Here is a 17,821-nt window from a genome sequence, read left to right on the forward strand (position 1 = left end):
AATAAAAACGAGTCGAGTGGGATTAAATCCGACGATCGTGGTGGACAGATGCAGTTCGTCTGCAAGCTTACTCCTCTATCATTTTAGTATTCTCTAAGATAATTAAAAGTTATTCTAGATATATGGGCCGTCGCCTAATCCTGTTGAAAGTATCCGAACCACAGTTCATCAAAATGAAACAGGCTGATGAATTCCCTTAACATAATCCGATATCGGACAGATGTGATGGCGTCATCGAAATGATATGTTCTACTAATCATTTTCGCGAGGTAGCAACGGATATTCCAATTTTTTGACGATGTAAAGGTGTTTCCGTGAGAGCATGGGAATTCTCTGCACTTCGTAGTCTCATACTTCGTGAATTTACATACCCTGAAAAGGAAAACCGCGCCTCGTCAATAAAAAAACATCAAATAAAAGAAAATCGTCTTGGATTGTTTGGTTAAATTAATGACAACACCTCAGTCTCTTTTCATAATCTAGAGGCTACAATTTTTGAAACGTTTACACCTTGTATGGATGTAACTCCAGATTTTTTGAAGAATTAAACGACAAGTGCTGAGCAACCCATTTGTTGAGAAACTGATCTTAAAGATGTGCTGAGATTGTCATCTACTACTCGCGTCACATTTTCAACAATTTCTAGTGTTGGTTTAGTTGGTCTTCCACTTTCCGATTTCCTTTGCTCACTGTCAGTTTCGCGGGGCAATTTCACGACATAATGCAAAGCGTCGCGATATTGTGATTTGCGTACTGCAATATGGGGAAGTTTTTCACGAAACTCTTGAAGACAGGGTTGAATTTCAAAGGCTCATTCTCCTTTTATGAACTGCCCATTCCGAAAATAAGACTCAACGATAAAGGCCTTTTGTCTGGATGTAAACACCATTTCTAGCACTTAGAAAACTTTTACTAGCCCACATACGCGTTCGTGGAGCCTTGAATAAGACAAATTTTAATAAAATACAACAAATAATAACGGCAAACGGAGTCGTATTTAACCGAGGTTAGGTTTATTCGTTTATATTCGAGATCACGTAGAACATATCATAGACATACGGGCTCACTGTCAAATAATCCCAAAGCCTACTTGACGGGAATTTCTTTTAAACGCAGGGCGGTAGATATGTCTTATTCAGATAGGGCTAGTAACCCTTCAAATATCTCTATAGGACCGCCACTATTAATTGTGCTGTATGTATGTTAAATCTGGTCTGGCCTCTCAAGCAACACCACACATTCCGTTCCTCTACCCTCAACGTACACCGGATCGTTCGGAACATACGACATACTGCTGATTAAGTGCAATGTGCGCTGTTGCCGTATGGAGGGATTGGAGTGTTGAGAGAACCAATCGCAGAGTGAACTACAAGCATCTCGCCGCGATGAGGGGTGAGGTGCGACGTTCAGTGAACAACTTCACTTGATTTACCATCGCTGGTTGGCGATGTGAATGTCGAGGTGCCCGGTGAGGGGCGATGTGCCACTATGTTTTTACCCTTTAGTGCTGTACCACGAATATATATATATATATACATAGATATAATAGATTTTCGTGCAGACGTCCCTGGATAGACGTCTGCGGATATGGGAGAAACAACATTATGAGAGAGTAAACGTGTTTGACATAAACGCCTTTGACAAAATCCGTACTTCGCAACAAGGCGTTTTCCAGCTGTCACCTTGCGTTTCACGGTATTTATTTCTCGAAAAGTCCCAGCCATGTCGTGCACGAGGAAAAAGAAATAATTCGATTTTCTTCGCTGTTGCTTCCAGACCGGATAAGTGACATCTCTACAACTCCTCTTAAATCACTGAGGGCCGACTTGACGGGTGATGTCACGACGACGTCGACCGAATTGAAACGCTGCTACGTAGTTTGAAAGAATGGGTCGTTATTCTGGACATGGCTTAAAGAAAATTGAATATACGACACCAAAAGGGAGAAAACAGTGAGTTTTTAAGTTTAAGTTATTGCTCTGCGTGGCCTGTTTGCGGTTATTGTTGCCAAGCCTACATAGATATTGACAGGCATTTTTCATTTAATTACAACCATAAAACTAAAGCTCAATTTATAGTAGCAATAAACGGCCTTTACATGATTAGCAATAGTATTTATTGATTGCGTTAAGATCAAGTTAATACCTTTCAACCTATAAGGTACTAAATATATTTCCGAGTAACCACATAACAATTAAATGGGCATATTGTATTGAAATAATCGACTCTTAATAGCCGGCGTTTTCCTGTTCGGAGCGGTCATAGCAGATGGGTCCCAATAAAATCCTCCTAACAGCTTGTCGCATTACGGCTCTGATAGGTATGACCGAAATTCGTTCGCGACAAATTTCTCGCAGCTTTTCAGAGAATAATTTAAAGCGGAAAACCAAAATCAATATTGATGAAACCTAAACAGGAAAGTAGTGACTATAATTTACAACTTAATGTGAGTAGTGGGATTAAAAGATATGCCTGAAATTGATTTACCAATGTCATGACTTTACGACCGTTCAACATCTGTTTAGATTTAACTCAACGGTCTCCAGAAACAACTGATAATGTTTCAATGGAAAGATTAAAATCTCACAATTATTTATTGGCTTAAAACTGCAAACAGGTACACGACTTGAATATTACAAGCTCCTTATGAGCTTTAATCTGGGTTCCACAAAGTACTTTTTTGCTATATTTGTAGTTTGGTTTCCTCTACGACTGCGTCGCAAGTAAGGGCACTTATAATATAAGCAGAAAAGCTAAAACTCCGTTTATGCATGTGTAAGAGCGTGGAACTTTGTCACTCTGTATACCGAAAATAGTGCGTTGTTTACCATGGATCTATTGGCATTTTTTTATTATTTCCGAGAGTGCTTGCTAATGCCCTCTGAATTACCTCCATGGCGATATGTTACATTTTCCACAGGGCGGTTCCTAAGGATGTTCCAGTATTTAAGAAACGGATTCTCTGGATTGTTCTAATACAAATATTGCACAAACATATGTCCTAAAATGAATAGGTTTTGAGATACAGGATGATAAATATTAAAGAACATTTTATTTCGTATTTTTAAAATGACGCAAGAGATGTTATTGAATCTCGGTATACCAACACGGTAGTCCCAATAGTACATTTCCCTTCTGTTTATAGAAAAATGCTGTGATCCTAAACGTGCATAATGGATACCACGTTCAATCTTATAGGGGAATGTCGGTACGCCACTGGTATTTTCCAAATTGGATAAAAAATTTTAAATAGCCGATCCAAAACACCAAACATATCACACGACACCACTATACGATATCTTAGATAGTCCACAGTATTGAATGAACTAATAAACGTGTGATTTTTACATTTTTTTTAAGTAGTCTCTGGCAGAAATTTTGTCAACGAATAGGCCAAGATTGTCTCTTTAACAAAGATTGCTATTATTTTCAACGCAGATTTTCAACAGGGTATCTTTTATATTTTTTCTCAAAAAATTATTAAAATGAACTTCTCCTATCGAAAAAACACAACATTTTTTATGTATTTTGAATCGGTTATTTAAAAAAATGTATCCTATTTGGAAAATACCATTGGCGTACCCCCCGAAAAGTTATTTGAAATTTTGGATTGGAATTTCAACATAATTTAATTTGATATAAACAGCCATATCAACCTGTGCAACGATTTCGCTCATTTTTAAATGAAATGGACACTCCATCATGTAAAAATGTATTAATTAAGAACGACTAAAAATGTTGCGAAAAACGCTGATTTTCTGTTAAATTGCAACAAAATGTACTTAAAAGAACTAGCAAAATGAGCTAGAAACAATAAGCATGAGAGCTAATTGAAATGTTTTTGGGTGTGTTTAAAGCTTTTCCTGCAACATAGTGAAAGAGGAGTGGTTTCTGTTTGGCCTTCATTACCCCCCGTATGCTCCAACCAGTGGTGAAGTTTCGAGCACCTAGCACCTGAAGGAAGGACAACATTTGGGAACCTCTGGTTCAAAAACCCCATAAAATTTGGTGTTCTGTATCTCGTGACGAGCAATTCATGCTAGAAGACTAACGTTGCCTCAGCTTACTGTAATATTTCTGTTCTACTTATTTTTTTTTATACTAGTTTGAGCATAGTAACCATTTGAAAACATTTGATCAAATGCAAATCATCTTGAAAGTTTGTTTCAAATCTCCATTTCAATTAACATACTTTTACCTTAATCTCTGCATCATTCATTCTAATGTCTTTTATTGCTCATCTATAAATCTGATCTCTGGCATATTTGCAGAAGAGTTTCGTTAAATAATTCCTCTTTATTACACACAGAGTGTTCTGCAATAAATTTAAGAAAATAAATACAGCCACATTCTAGTTAAAAGCAAATAGGAGTGTAGACAAATAATAATCAGCGGCCATATAACAATTACGTGGAGCAGATTCACGATTAACTTGAACGTGGAGAAATTGTTATATTTGACTAAGCTAAATATTTAAAGAAAGTTATGAAAATGACTTTTAAAACACAGGTGTGACAGCATAGTCTGCTGCTGTTATTTGTTGGAGGTAAATAATTCTCATAAGTATCATATTATTTACCTCTTTTCAGTTTCGGCACATTCTTGCAGAAACGTGTTGAAAGCTCCCAATTTTTCCAAAATCGAAGGCTACTATTCTTAGATAATAATATTTTAACGACTCATAAATACATCCCATAACCCACAGTAGGTTTCGCTCTAGAAAAATAAGCAATTGCACAATAAATTTTATAATGCCATATATTTAAATGGCATAATGAGCGAGTGTGCGTAACAGACAATAATTTATTGTTATAATTATTTTCCTTATTATGCTGCTTGCTATATGTGCAGGTATACGTATCTAGGTATAGTTTATTAATATGCCAAGAACGTTTCGTGATTGAATCTTATGCGCTCTCTGCAATTACCTCATAATGTAAAAATCACCATTTTTCTCACTGTTACGTAATGAATACACCTTGGAAATTCACAAGCATCTCTTGCTCTCACTGGGAAATTACTGGTGGAAATAGCGCATTTCCCCGTTAACAGTCGGCTCCTAAATAGCATTTTTAAAGATAAAGCAAAGAAGACTCTGGCCAATGGCAATTTAAACGGAAATTGATGAGTTGCTTAACATATTTACTAAATAAATATTCGCATTAACTGCATAACGAAATTCGATCTCCTTAAGTGCCAGCGCCCAGTGACATATTAGAGTAATCTGAGCACTTAATACTTGTTATGAAATCTTCAAAGGAACCCTTTTCTGTGTTTTATGTCAATTTCTCGAGAGTCGCCCCAGGGAGCTTCATTCTGGTGGTTAATCAAGGGCTGTCAGGCAAAGGGCGGTGACCCGCCATCCCGATTTCATTCAGGCACACATCGGGCCCCTTATGTTCCCATCCTCAGTTTGACAGGGCTTTGCAAAGGGCCACGACATCGTTATTATAATTTAACCAGCAATTGATGGTAGGAGAAAAAAACGTGGTGTCAAACTGGAATTGAGAGCAAGTCGCTGCATGAATATGTAACGCCTTTATATGGGGTGTCCCGAAAAATGAGACCAGTTAAGGATGCAAGGATGTCGTGTTCACTGAGCTCCGCTCAAAATTGGCAGGTTAGTGGCTCAAAGGCCGCATAAATTTCATATCCATCACTCAGTTTTGGATATTCGACATTCAGTTCAATTCGGAAGATCAAGGAATTTTAAAAATATGATTAAAATGTCAGGGTCGTAATTAGTAAAACTGGGCCGTTGGGACGTTCTCTAGAGAATATATGCTGGTATGGAAGAGTGAAGTTTATTTTAAAAAATATGTTTGAATAAACTTAAAAAAAAATTAGGGTCAGTAGGATAAGTAGGTTTTTTCTGATATTTCCAGACCCCAGTAGGATTTTTTTATATTTTGAAGGCAAGTTTCTTGGACATAATAGTATGTCCGAATTTGACTGACCTCTTATTTTCTATGGATACCGAAATCCCAATTGTGAGGATTGAATTTGAATGGCCCCGTGAGGATAGATAACAAGTGATAATTACAAACATTCGCAGTGGGTGGTCAACCGTAAGCGTAGGACGGTGATTAAGCCATGTGCTATTTAACATCAGACGTTTGAACTGACAAAACAGGTAATAGATGAATCTATCGAAGACATGCCCCTGACGTGAACGTCTACTTGAGTTTTTTTCAGTTATCTTCATTTATTATTTTGGAATACAGCTACGGTAATGAAACCAAAATCAAATTAAACAAAATTTCAATAAACCAATAACTAGCCAATAAACAACAATAAAGCAAATATTCAACATTTCAAACACAAAGCGAACTAAAATAAATAATTTCGGGGGTGGGAGGGTTATCTGTTTTAATTATACAGAATTAATGGTGGAGTTTGTGGCGCAATTTTCGAATTTATAGCAAATTAAATTTAAATAATATATGAATAAATTTGCTAGTAAATGTTTGCCGGATTTGCTGAAAAGGTTATAACAAAATATCGTTTTTCATACAAATTCCGTAGTGTATTACTGGAGATTAAATTAAAAAATAACATTGCGTATTACCAAAGCCACACTTGGAATGACTTCATTAGGAGATCGTTTATTTATCTAGCAACCGATTCATCATTTTCGACTAATATTTACTTATCCCCATGTTGGAGATGTCACTCGAATTGATTTGCAGCGTCTACCTCAGAAAGCCATTAGGATTTTAAGCATCTCCAGATTAGTGACAGAATAATAATTTATAATTACTATAAATCTTAATAGATCTGACAAGTTAAAAGGCTTATTAACTGCGAAACTGACTGGTACTATGATCGATCGGGTACCAATTTGCATTTTTTTCATGTAGGTATAAGCCAAGGATTTATTATCCATTTGTAAGCGGTTTCTGTGGGCATGATCGCCCGCTGCGTTCTTTAATAAATTTATTTATTACTGTTCCGGGTTTCCTAGGCAACGCCAAGAAGAAATTTACCGCAAATCTATTTAGGGGACGACTTAACACCAGTCAAGGACAAAGTGATCGCACTGAAACCAAAATAAAATCCTTCCGAAAATTAAGGTTACCTGACGGCACTTCAGAGCCTTCCACACAAATCCTCGTAGACTCATTATCATGTAAATTGAATATTAACGAGAAATGATACCCCGGGGGTAATGGAGGACGCCCATCTGTCACTGACACGTCTCTCAGCCCTTCTGGCTTATTATTAAAAAAAGTTCACCCCATTCAGCAGACCGTCTTAATTGAGAGAGGTCTCTCACGCTTTCAAAAAGCGGACCCATTAATGAAAGAATTATATACGAACCATTTTTTTGACAACTGACTTCTATATCGGTCTGTAGTTGATATTCAATGGGCGGTACTGAGGACATGATCTCGATTAGGGGCCAGATCAAGTTTTCTCCACACGAAAAACATGGCTGGACCACGGTCCAAGACGGGGGATTTTCCTGGCAGGGGGTTTTTCTGGAAGGTAGGCGGACGATGATTAAAAACTTCGCCCAGGGGCCAGACTTCCCAAGGCGGACTTTGTGTTGCGTCGAACGATATGTGCCGTAAGTTTACATTTAAGTAATCATTAAGTTGAATGAAACTTACATGACTAACTTGGTCAATAAACTGAGTTGGAATTAGCAGGCGATATCAGTACACACATACACATACACACAATATTTTTCAATAGAAAGTTCGTATGAATATCGGTCCACATTGGCTTGGTTCTTGAGATACAGGGCTTCGAAAACAAAAATTTCTTTTGCATTTTGATTATATTGTTGTTCGATTATATGCCAATTTGACGAAATTCTGGAAATATTTACTTCGTTTTTTTAGTTTATTGTTAGAGGGCACCATACCGAGTAGCGTTCCTGGATTTAAATAATTATAACCCTCAGTGTCTGTCGCTGAAAGCAATAATTTTGAAAAAAAAACGGGCCTAAACATAAACCTGCGTTGGAAATTTGCAAGTTGAATCGCTGAAAGTTTTTGGAAAATAAGCAGGAAAATGTGCCTTTTTTTAATTTTATTCTGATGTAAAAACTTAGGTCACTTACGAAACTAAGATTAAACTACTGTTGCAAATAAATCAATAACATCGACAATAATTGCTGAAAACGACTTCCGCCTGCAGCAACGCATGCATCAATTCTCTTTAACCTTGATGGACGGGCTCTTTCGTATATACCTGGTGTCTGATTAATAATGGTACATAATTCAAATATCTTGTTCCACAGATCTTGTCCATTTTGAACTTGAGTTTTGTAAACTAGCGACTTTAAATGGTCGCACAGAAAATAATCCAAACGATTTAAATCTGGTGCTCTGGGAGGCCTTTTCTAGCTCTGCATCTCTAGAACCAAACTAATTCAGACCTATGTTCATTTGAACTTTTTATCTTAAAATTAGTCGGATTCACTCTTTAAAGGTTTTACAAGCACTTAATAAACACCACGTGTAATAGGGAAAAAGTTAGTCGGTCAAGTCGGCAAAAGGAAGAAAAGAGGATGTTCGTTCACCCAGCGACATGTGTTTCTATTTATTGGCTTCGTCTGGTATGTGGGGCTGCGAAGGAAGTACCCACACATCATACCAGAAGACGTAGAAACTTGCAGGTGTAGCTTGCAAAGGCTGAATGGGAAGTAGAAACAGGCTCAGGATACCCATGAAAGCTGCCATAGTCTGCAAAATTCCGAAAATTTTCGGTAGTTTCACAGAAGGCTGAGCTGATATCTTCAAGTGGTTCTTTCTTTGTTTCTTCCAAGGTAGATAACGTTGCCCGATCACGTTTAAGTTTTAATTTGAATGCTCGTTTCCTTTTCTGGACCACTAAGTTTTCCTCCCTTGAAAACGAAAAGATTAATGTTTTTTCTTTCAAGTACAAGAGGAACAGAGTTCTTGTTGGTTCGAAACCGAAGCTTGTCATTCGTTCATTGGGTGGTTTCCGTTCAATGGAAACTATGATCTTGGCAAAGGAAAAAATTGGCATGGTTATTGTAGAGATAATTCATGGTTTACACGCGGAACAGTCCATAATTTGTGAGGTGAATATCAGTATATTTACTAAAACCCAAGTTAAATAGTTAGTTACATACATGAGAAGCGAGGAGAATAACTCTTAATGCACGAGAGTAAAGTGTTCGACACGAGCCGCAGGCGAAGACGGCAGTCACGCGAGTGTGTTAAGAAACTTTTTTAAGCGTTATACACACTGTTTTTCTCGCAATTATGTATAATAAAAAAAAAACGAAGTTGTTACATTGTTTAGAAGTAGTTGCGAAATCAACAGACGAGTGTGTTAACTTTTGACTTCTCTTTGTTGTGGTTCCTTGCGTAGGACATTTCCACCCATATTTCCAGTTTTAACTCGAAATTGGAGTGCTGAATTACCCGTATTTTAGGTTTAATAAAACATTACTCAGCATTGAGCTTGTTCTCACCGAAACGGGCTCGTCGACATTCCCGCTCTTTATGAGCCCATGAGGTCTTTCCATATCAGCCTTGATAACACCCGGAATTTACAGAATTATAAATGCACCTTCATTAAACCCTCTTTACTGCAACAGCTCAATTCGGATTTGATTTAAGATCTGCCAGAGCGCAGATTTTCGGTATTCGGTGCACCCCGAGCACTTCTGCCAAAAACTTGATAGCCTTATTTACAATTTAAACTCAATTTGCGGCACCCATACTTAGGCACCGAAGTTCCAGAAATATTTGAAATTTCACGTTATACGATGGAGCGAATGTTAAGAAGATTGATGACACCAAAGCAGCGGGATATCGCACACATCGCTCATTATCAAGGGAAAATCTAATTAAAGCAAACAAGTACGGTCTAAGCCCAGGTGTTCTTAGTTCACCTGCTCTGTTATTTGTCGGAAAGATTAGAATGTCATCGGGGTATCAAGGGAATTAAAATATTATTAGATTTCTGGCTCATACTTGTCAAGACCAGGATCCCGACCGTTGACGAATAACCGATCGCAAAAAGGGAATAACGGCCCATGATTGATGGAAATTGATTGCCGAGGTTACTCGCCGAAATTGCTGATTTTGTTTGTTTTGAACGGATCACCGAGATATATCGGGCGATTGATTGTTTGATTTAATGGTTTTGTGCATGTTCCAATGCAATAGAGTTGAGTTCAGGAGCGGACTTTGAGATCTCAGAGCTAACCAAAATAGGACGTCTATCCTGTCCGAACATCGAATTGTTTGCACAATTACGGCTTTTTCGGGGACTTCCCTGCAGACCGGTTATCACGCATTAATGTCGTTAAAGTAAACTTCCTATAGGATCAAGAGTCTCAGCTTTTATTTAAATCTTTAAAGGTATAACTCAGGCACGCGCGCGCAACACCAAAGAAAAACACCCAAGTGGAACCAAAAATCCATCAATCCATGATAAAATATTATTTTAATTTTACAAGACAAGGACTTCCCGATTTTTAACAGTCAAAAGGCAATTGAGTGACACCGAATCCTTAATTTTTAGCTTTTAAAGTGAATTAGATTTTATTTAGTTTGTATGTCCTTTTCCACCTCGAAGTTACTCTTGGGAATGCGCAATTTTTCTCGCATTTAACCGAGTCTGAGCATCCTTATTTTGGACACCCCGCACACCCATAATTATTATGAACCGTTCAAGGCGTCACAAATTCGTCTCGTTTATTGAATCGAACTACGATTCTATGGTGAATTTCTTATTAATTAAAATTATCCTCATCAAATCATAAAAATATGCCCGTTTCGTCTCATATACCTTACTTTTTAAATGAACATAGAAAATAATCTAGGGACGTCAAATCTGGTGGTCTAGGGGGCCACCCTATTTCCGGTCCGGCCTCCGCTCCAGGATCTGATCAAGATTAGTTTTTTTTATTGCCTGTCTAATTCCTCATGCCCTAGTTTTCTAATAATCACTTTACTAAAAGGTTGTAAAACTGGTCCTTATGCAAGTCCCCTCCCCCTCCCTCTCACTCTCTCTATCCATATCACAGGTCCTGATATATTTCATAGAATCATTTAGCATAATAATTTTAAATGATGATAATATTTTGTATATTAAAACATCTACATCTACAACATTGCACCTGCATTGTCTATAAATAAATTCAAATGTTATGTGTTTGACTATTATTAAGTTCATGTCAAGTAAATGATAAATTTTCCACTATTCAAGGCACGAGGTGCAATTTTTCGACCAGGTATCTGTTGGAAGTGCCAATTAATAGTCATAAACTATGCACGTAGTATTTTTTCTTGATAATTGTGTGTTATTATGGTGTTAATATTTGTTTACTTTATATTTACTTAACTTCGAATATATTTGGCATGAATAATGATTGAAAATATTATAATTGATATACCTTTGTAATATACACATTAAATCATTGTTAGTAAACGAAGGATGCGGCAAATTAACAAGCATGAACCGGTAAGGCATAATAACAATTATAAAAAACCACAAACGTGTGTTCAATTTAGTGATAACAAAAACGTTCTTTGAAAAACCGTAAGTGTTGTTCGTTTTAATATATGTCCGAGTTTTATAAGGTTTTTGATATATCGTTGGTCTGGCATATCGGGAAAAACTAAAATTCCGAGCTTAGGTGTAAAAAACCCTAACACGCGTCCAATCTACATCTGGCACGTCTCATAAATTTAACGGCATTACGGCCATGGTTTCCTAAGTCATTTTCGGCAATATAGCTATTAGTGTTATTTTGCAAAGAGAGATCAGAAAAGAGAATAACAGAGACCGGGAAATGGTTTTGCCGATCTCTTGTGTAAACTTTTTGGTATTACGTTCAAACGCCTCTCGCAACTTCGCAGACATGAATAAATTTTCTTTTTTAAATCAAATTGTATGAGTGATTATATCCGTTAGTTTTGATACTTGATTAAGTGCCAAAGGAAAATACTCATTTTGTAGCTTTATTTCCTGATCGAATGGTATGAGTTTAAAGCCATTAAAGACCGGTTCTGAAATATTGTAAGTCTTAATTTTTTAGAATGTTCATTCTTGCTCGCCCTACGCTGATTAGTGCAATTCCACTAAACAAAACTCTCGCGAGTGTAATGTCATTAGAGCTTGTCATACAAGGTGTTCTAGTGTTAATGGGTTAATTATCTTTTTTCGATCAACTCGTTAAGAACGTAAAAACGGAGTCGCTAGCAGCATGCCGCAATGTTTTCGTTTCAATGTTAATTTTCAATTGAACGATCGCGGTAATGAAATTAATTAGTTCTTCAGTTAGCAGAAATGTTGCAGAATCGCTCAGTGTCGAACATTCTGAAAATGACTTATTATACAGGACAATTAATTACTTCCCAGCAAAGGGTGGTGGCACACGCGGTGTGAAGACGAAGATTTGTACCTAATTTATTTCAAAAGATACGTTCTGACAGAGTGTCACGTACAAATTACGTGTTAAATACGTGAAATTTTTGAATAAACTTTCTTAATAAGGGTATCTAGGTACGTCACTTCCAAAATATGCAGCCTGCCCCTTGTAAGTGCGCTCGCTATATGTTTATCCCCGAAACCGTTCGATGGTTATGAGGTCGGCTAAATCTGAACGAAGTTGCCATTTAAAAATTGTTTTAGTTTAAGAAACTTTGCGAAAAATGTGAAATTCGTCCAAAATTTTCATTAAAAATGTTGTTGAAAAACTCGGTCTGATTAAAAAGTTTCCTTCTTTTTTTTTTTAAATGATCAATATTTTCTGGTATATTATAACTGGTATTTAAAGTAATTCCCCAAAGAGAAAAATCCATTGGGGCCATTTCGGGAAACCCCGAGGACCGGGAAAAAAACATTCGCGACGAATGCTTATCTTCCCGGAATAAAAAACGCTTTCGATATTTGTTTTTTCCCGATTAACCCATTAGGGACACCTCACCGTTTCGGAGCTATAGTGAACGTATTGAAAACGCCCTTACGTGGACCATCGAAATTTTCTTATTATTTATAAGGTATGAGGCACAACACAAAAACTCTCCCCGAACCAATAATATCATCATCTAACCCTATTTGTAGGCGCACATAGGCGGATGATAAATGCTCCAGCAAAATTATCATTTAGAACGACTGTTTGTAACCTCATCCGCGGAATAAAAGGGAATAATAATAATTAATAACAGTCGGAACATTAATTTTATTCCACCATCGGGAGCGCAATAACTCATACGAAAATAAATTTAACCTGACATTGATTAATAGGTCTTAATTTTTTCCTTCACGATAATGATAATGATGATCTTTTAGTCATCGTCAATGGTCGGGGCTTGAGTAATCGCCCACCAAATTTGTTTTTTGTTGCCTTATTATTACCATCTATTCCATTTTTTTTTTCGTGCTATTAGGCGTGTCAGCAATTGTATATCTACGTGAATAATTTCCGAGACTAAGGAATGTTTGTTAAGTCCACTAGAAAGCGACACTGACACAGGAGCAATTCACTGTCATCCGGCTAATGATGAATGGCTCAGAGCGACCTTCTCTGCCGACATTCCCAATCTCTCCAAGGATATGATTGATCGCCTGATCGTGTCACGAATCCATTCATCATGCCTCCTGACACGCCACTGACTTTAATTGAAATTTTGCTTTTGTCCCGGAAACAATAAAGCCAGTTGAAACTGTGATACCTACGCCTCTGCTAAGGCGTTCGAGTCTTAACCATTGGCGCAGCTCTTGCTTATTGCTATTAATAATTCTCACTGATCGTTTTATAAATTAATTATACATTGTAGACCTCTACGTGCAAATGTGAATAATAATTTGAAATTCCTTGAGATAAAATCGGGGAAACCCATAAATAATAATGGTTTTCTGAAAAGATAAATTAGAGTTAATTCATTTGGCTGTTTACGGCGGTCGTATAACTAATTGTTTCCCGTTAAATGTAAATATTAATAACATTTTTATGTGCCGTTCGAATGCTAATGTTGGCTATTTATTGATTTCGACATAAAGACAGACATATTGCTGCAATTAATATAACTCTGCTGACACAACACTGGGGCTCCACTAAAGCGGTAGTAAAACCTTTATTTATGTCCGCTTTTAAATTGTCGATTTGCATCTGAATGGTTTTATTACTGCCTTCGCGACAGTTGGTATTAAGGATTTTTACGTGGTATAGGATTTTAATAGGTGTCAATTAGTTCAACTGCTAACCTTGCTGACATTATTTTTTATATAACCATAATATGGGTCTCCAACTCGCGTCATTGAATTTTCTTAACTTTATACTCTCAAATCATAAATCACCATTTCAGGTTAACATTTAGAGTGAAAGTCCAACGAATCAAGCAATTTCTCCCTATTGCTTTACTAATGGCCCTTCACATCAGTTCAAATATCCTCCAGGTTCACGAATGCTCAATTAAAAAATAATGCAATAAGCAGTTGTGACTTAAGCATAGATTATCTTAAAATATAATTAAATACAGTACTGGCGTAAGCGCGAGGCCAGGTCGGAGGTGTCGGCTCAGCGCGCAGGACTGGCCAAGATCGGCCCTGTTCAAATTTTACTTTTTTAACTCAACATATAGCCATAGTGTAATTTAAACGAAGGGGATTTTTCATTTTCTTTGATTTGAACGACAATTTTCCGAGAGCGATTTGGCCAGGCGGTAATGGCACGTATTTGGGAAATTTTAATTTTCTATGCTTGTTGAGAGTGTTGGCCGAATGGAAAATTTGTGTGACTTGTGGTACCCAGGAATAAAGTGAGTTTCTTACATTTTCCAGGTATCAGTTGACGTCTAATCAGGTTGAAAGTGGCCTCCATCGCGATGGCGCGATCAACAGGGTGTCAAGCGAACCAATGCCAGAAAACGTCGAGGGGAGTTATGGAAGGAAAACGTATGAAGTAACATTATTGCACACATCGTCGTAAATGAATCTATTTTCTCGCGCTTACTTCGGCTGCGCCTCATGGAAATTTAAATAGAGAAATATTAGCGCGCGAGAAAATAGTACTTTCCGGATTTCTAATAACAAATACAGGGTGCGGCATGGGAATAGAGTGTTTTTGAAACAGCCTAGAATCGTTAATTTTTGATATGTAGTTTGTTTTTTATTATAACAGCAGGGTCGAAAACATAGTATTTTATAATCATGAACGGAAAATTACATCTGGAATGTGTTGTACATTGTCGTTGACACAATGTTGAAAGCGTTTAAAGAAATTGGTTTCCACCCTTTCCAGCAGGTCTCAGTTGATTTCAGTGATTTGATGTCGGATTGCTTCTTTTGATTCTTGTAATGTACGAATGTTGCAGGTAAGTGTTTTCAGATACCCCCTAAAAAAAATCACATAGGGACTGGTCAGGCAACCGAGGAGGCCATAAAAACCTGGATGCTTTTTTTTTCATTGTTGAGCCTCCTGTTCGTAGATTGTTAACCCGACGTAAGATCATGTAAGGCGGGCGGCACACAATCGTTTCGATTAATATCGGCATCTGCGACGAAACTTACGCCGAACTGCAATCACTGACTCACCACTCCTAACAAAATAATCATAAACAAATATTAGCTGTTCTAATGTCCACGACGGCCCCATGGTGGCAGTTGAAAGAGGACAATAAAATGCTATGATAAAAAGAACGAAATGCCTGTTGCAGCACAGCCCTTCCATTGTAAACGGTCGAGTACTACTCGTTTTAAAAATGCTTGGTTCCCGCGCCGCACCCTGAACGGTACTTTTGACCATTTAGAAGTAAGCTTGCAACTTACTATGGCGTTGCCGCAGGCCATCCAAGCAGTCTTGGCCGAAATGCCTCGAGATTTGGTTAGGACGGCATCCTTCCCAAATGTTATGGGTCTGTTTCGAGAAAGAGAAAAACCGATCCTAAGTGGTCAGAAATCTAAGCAGCGTGTTGGTCAGTACTATTTGCGTATAATTCCGACGGTTTCTCAATTGTCTTTTGGACCTGTCCCAACGAAGTTTTCATCAACAATGAGGAGTATTTACTAAAATAGTTTTGCCGTAATTGGATACAGTAAAGGTTTCGTACGCAGTCAAAATTGCGTTTATGAAACATGAAGTACCAACAATAACCGTGAATCAACGTGGTCAAGTATACGGGGCATTAAAGAACTATTTGGATTACGAAGATCTGGCATTAGGAAATTACCCCTCGGTTTCCTGCACCTGCCACAAATTTCCCCCATCTCCATACATATTCCCAACTTCCGCAATTATTTTTCGTTTTCAGGGGTTCTCCGCCATATTTTTGCCACAAGTTAGTTAAACGTGATTTATACACAGCGCGATAACTGGGAACAGGGCGATAACGTCCAATGCAGAGGCGACTTTGTCTGTAGTTTATAAGCCCCAAGGGCCTCTTTTGGAAGACCAATCGTTTGTACTTACGTAATGAGTTTTTTCAATTATTGGATTTAGGGTTTATTTATAGCGAATCGATGGAAATATAGACATTTTCGTGCGAAGCCGTGGGGATACAAAAACCGGCACAAAGAGCGGCGTTAAGGTATTTACGAGGCATTGAAACGTTTATGAAGAACATTTCGAGTGTTATTGCTGTTCAGTGTCAGTAAAATGGCTTCCAAATGACTTTGGAATGACGCAGCTTACGTGCTCGTAACTCTCGCAGAATTCCGCTACTCAACAGCAGATAAAACCGCATTTTGTGTGAGTATGTGCGTCATTTTTATCCTGCAACTTCCATTTGGGGTGACGTTCTATTAATAAGCGGGGGCAACGTCAGGCCCAATTGTAGTGAAGAATTTCATGTCGCATTGTGCCGGGTGAGAGGCAACCGCCCATTTCGCGTATCTATTTTGTATCTGTCAGGTCGAATTTATGTGAAGATGAACGAGGATCAGGACCGACACACGAAAAAGCCATCACGTCACTCGAAAAAGACGACGATTACTTCGTTTCCTAATTCCCTCGCTGTGTGGTGGGGCCCCCGTGTTAACGACAACCGGACGCTGCCGAGGCATTAAGCTATTTCGAGGTCCTAATAACCCGGCTGACAGCTGCGATATGTCCAATTTATCATGTCTCGGTGACACTTTAAACAACTCGCTGAGAGACATCAAAGTTGTTTGAGGAGGGCCCCCGACACATTAATTCTTTTACACTTTTCTGACCTGGTCCGGGCCAACAGTTATGACTGCTCAGTGTAAATTGATTTATGTGTTTAGATCGTAGGCGGGTTTCAGACGCCAGTGGCATATTTACGAAGAAAGTTGCTTTCGCAAAGACGTTTGATAAGGATTTTAAGCCAATACAGGGTGTCCATTTAAGAAGTCAGTCTAGTGCCACGGGACGAAAATTTTTTTTTTTTTACATTTTTCGACATTTTATGGTCATAGAATTAACGTTCCGCAGTCGGTTTGGGCCATTCTTTCCGCTTCGACCAATAGCAATGCTTCAAAGTAGGGGCATTAAGAGCGCGCGTTAGGGATTCGGAATAGATAAATAGGGTACACATTGAGGTTTTTCCTGCACATGTCTATTTGACTATTCTCCTACAGCACGATCGTACGGAACGTGGTGGTTTTTGACTATTTGTACAAATAAAGTCGCAGACAAACTAATTTCGAAAAAACCGTGCTGCATAATCAAAATCTGACCCGAAAACTGCGAATTTAACCAACAAAAAAATGCAAGATTTGTCGTTGCGTTACGGCGAATGAACAAGATCCTGATTTAGACGAGGGCATGCGCAGAGCAATACGGGGTAATCATCATCACGAAATTTCTACGGACGAAAGGCCTCATCATCGCCTTAGTCCTGAAGGTGAAGACACGTGGTGTAAGTGG

At 38.0% G+C, this 17,821-nt stretch overlaps 1 long non-coding RNA gene across 1 annotated transcript; it reads left to right on the forward strand.

Annotated features, from left to right (window-relative positions):
* Nucleotides 1–158: 158 nt before the first annotated feature.
* On the forward strand, nt 159–2,950 carry LOC136339308 (uncharacterized). Its single transcript, XR_010732122.1, has 3 exons — nt 159–1,695; nt 1,777–1,952; nt 2,696–2,950. It is a non-coding gene; the product is annotated as an uncharacterized lncRNA (long non-coding RNA).
* Nucleotides 2,951–17,821: the final 14,871 nt, after the last annotated feature.

Source organism: Euwallacea fornicatus, chromosome 5 (assembly GCF_040115645.1).
Source record: "Euwallacea fornicatus isolate EFF26 chromosome 5, ASM4011564v1, whole genome shotgun sequence".
NCBI classification, from domain to species: Eukaryota; Metazoa; Arthropoda; class Insecta; order Coleoptera; family Curculionidae; genus Euwallacea; species Euwallacea fornicatus.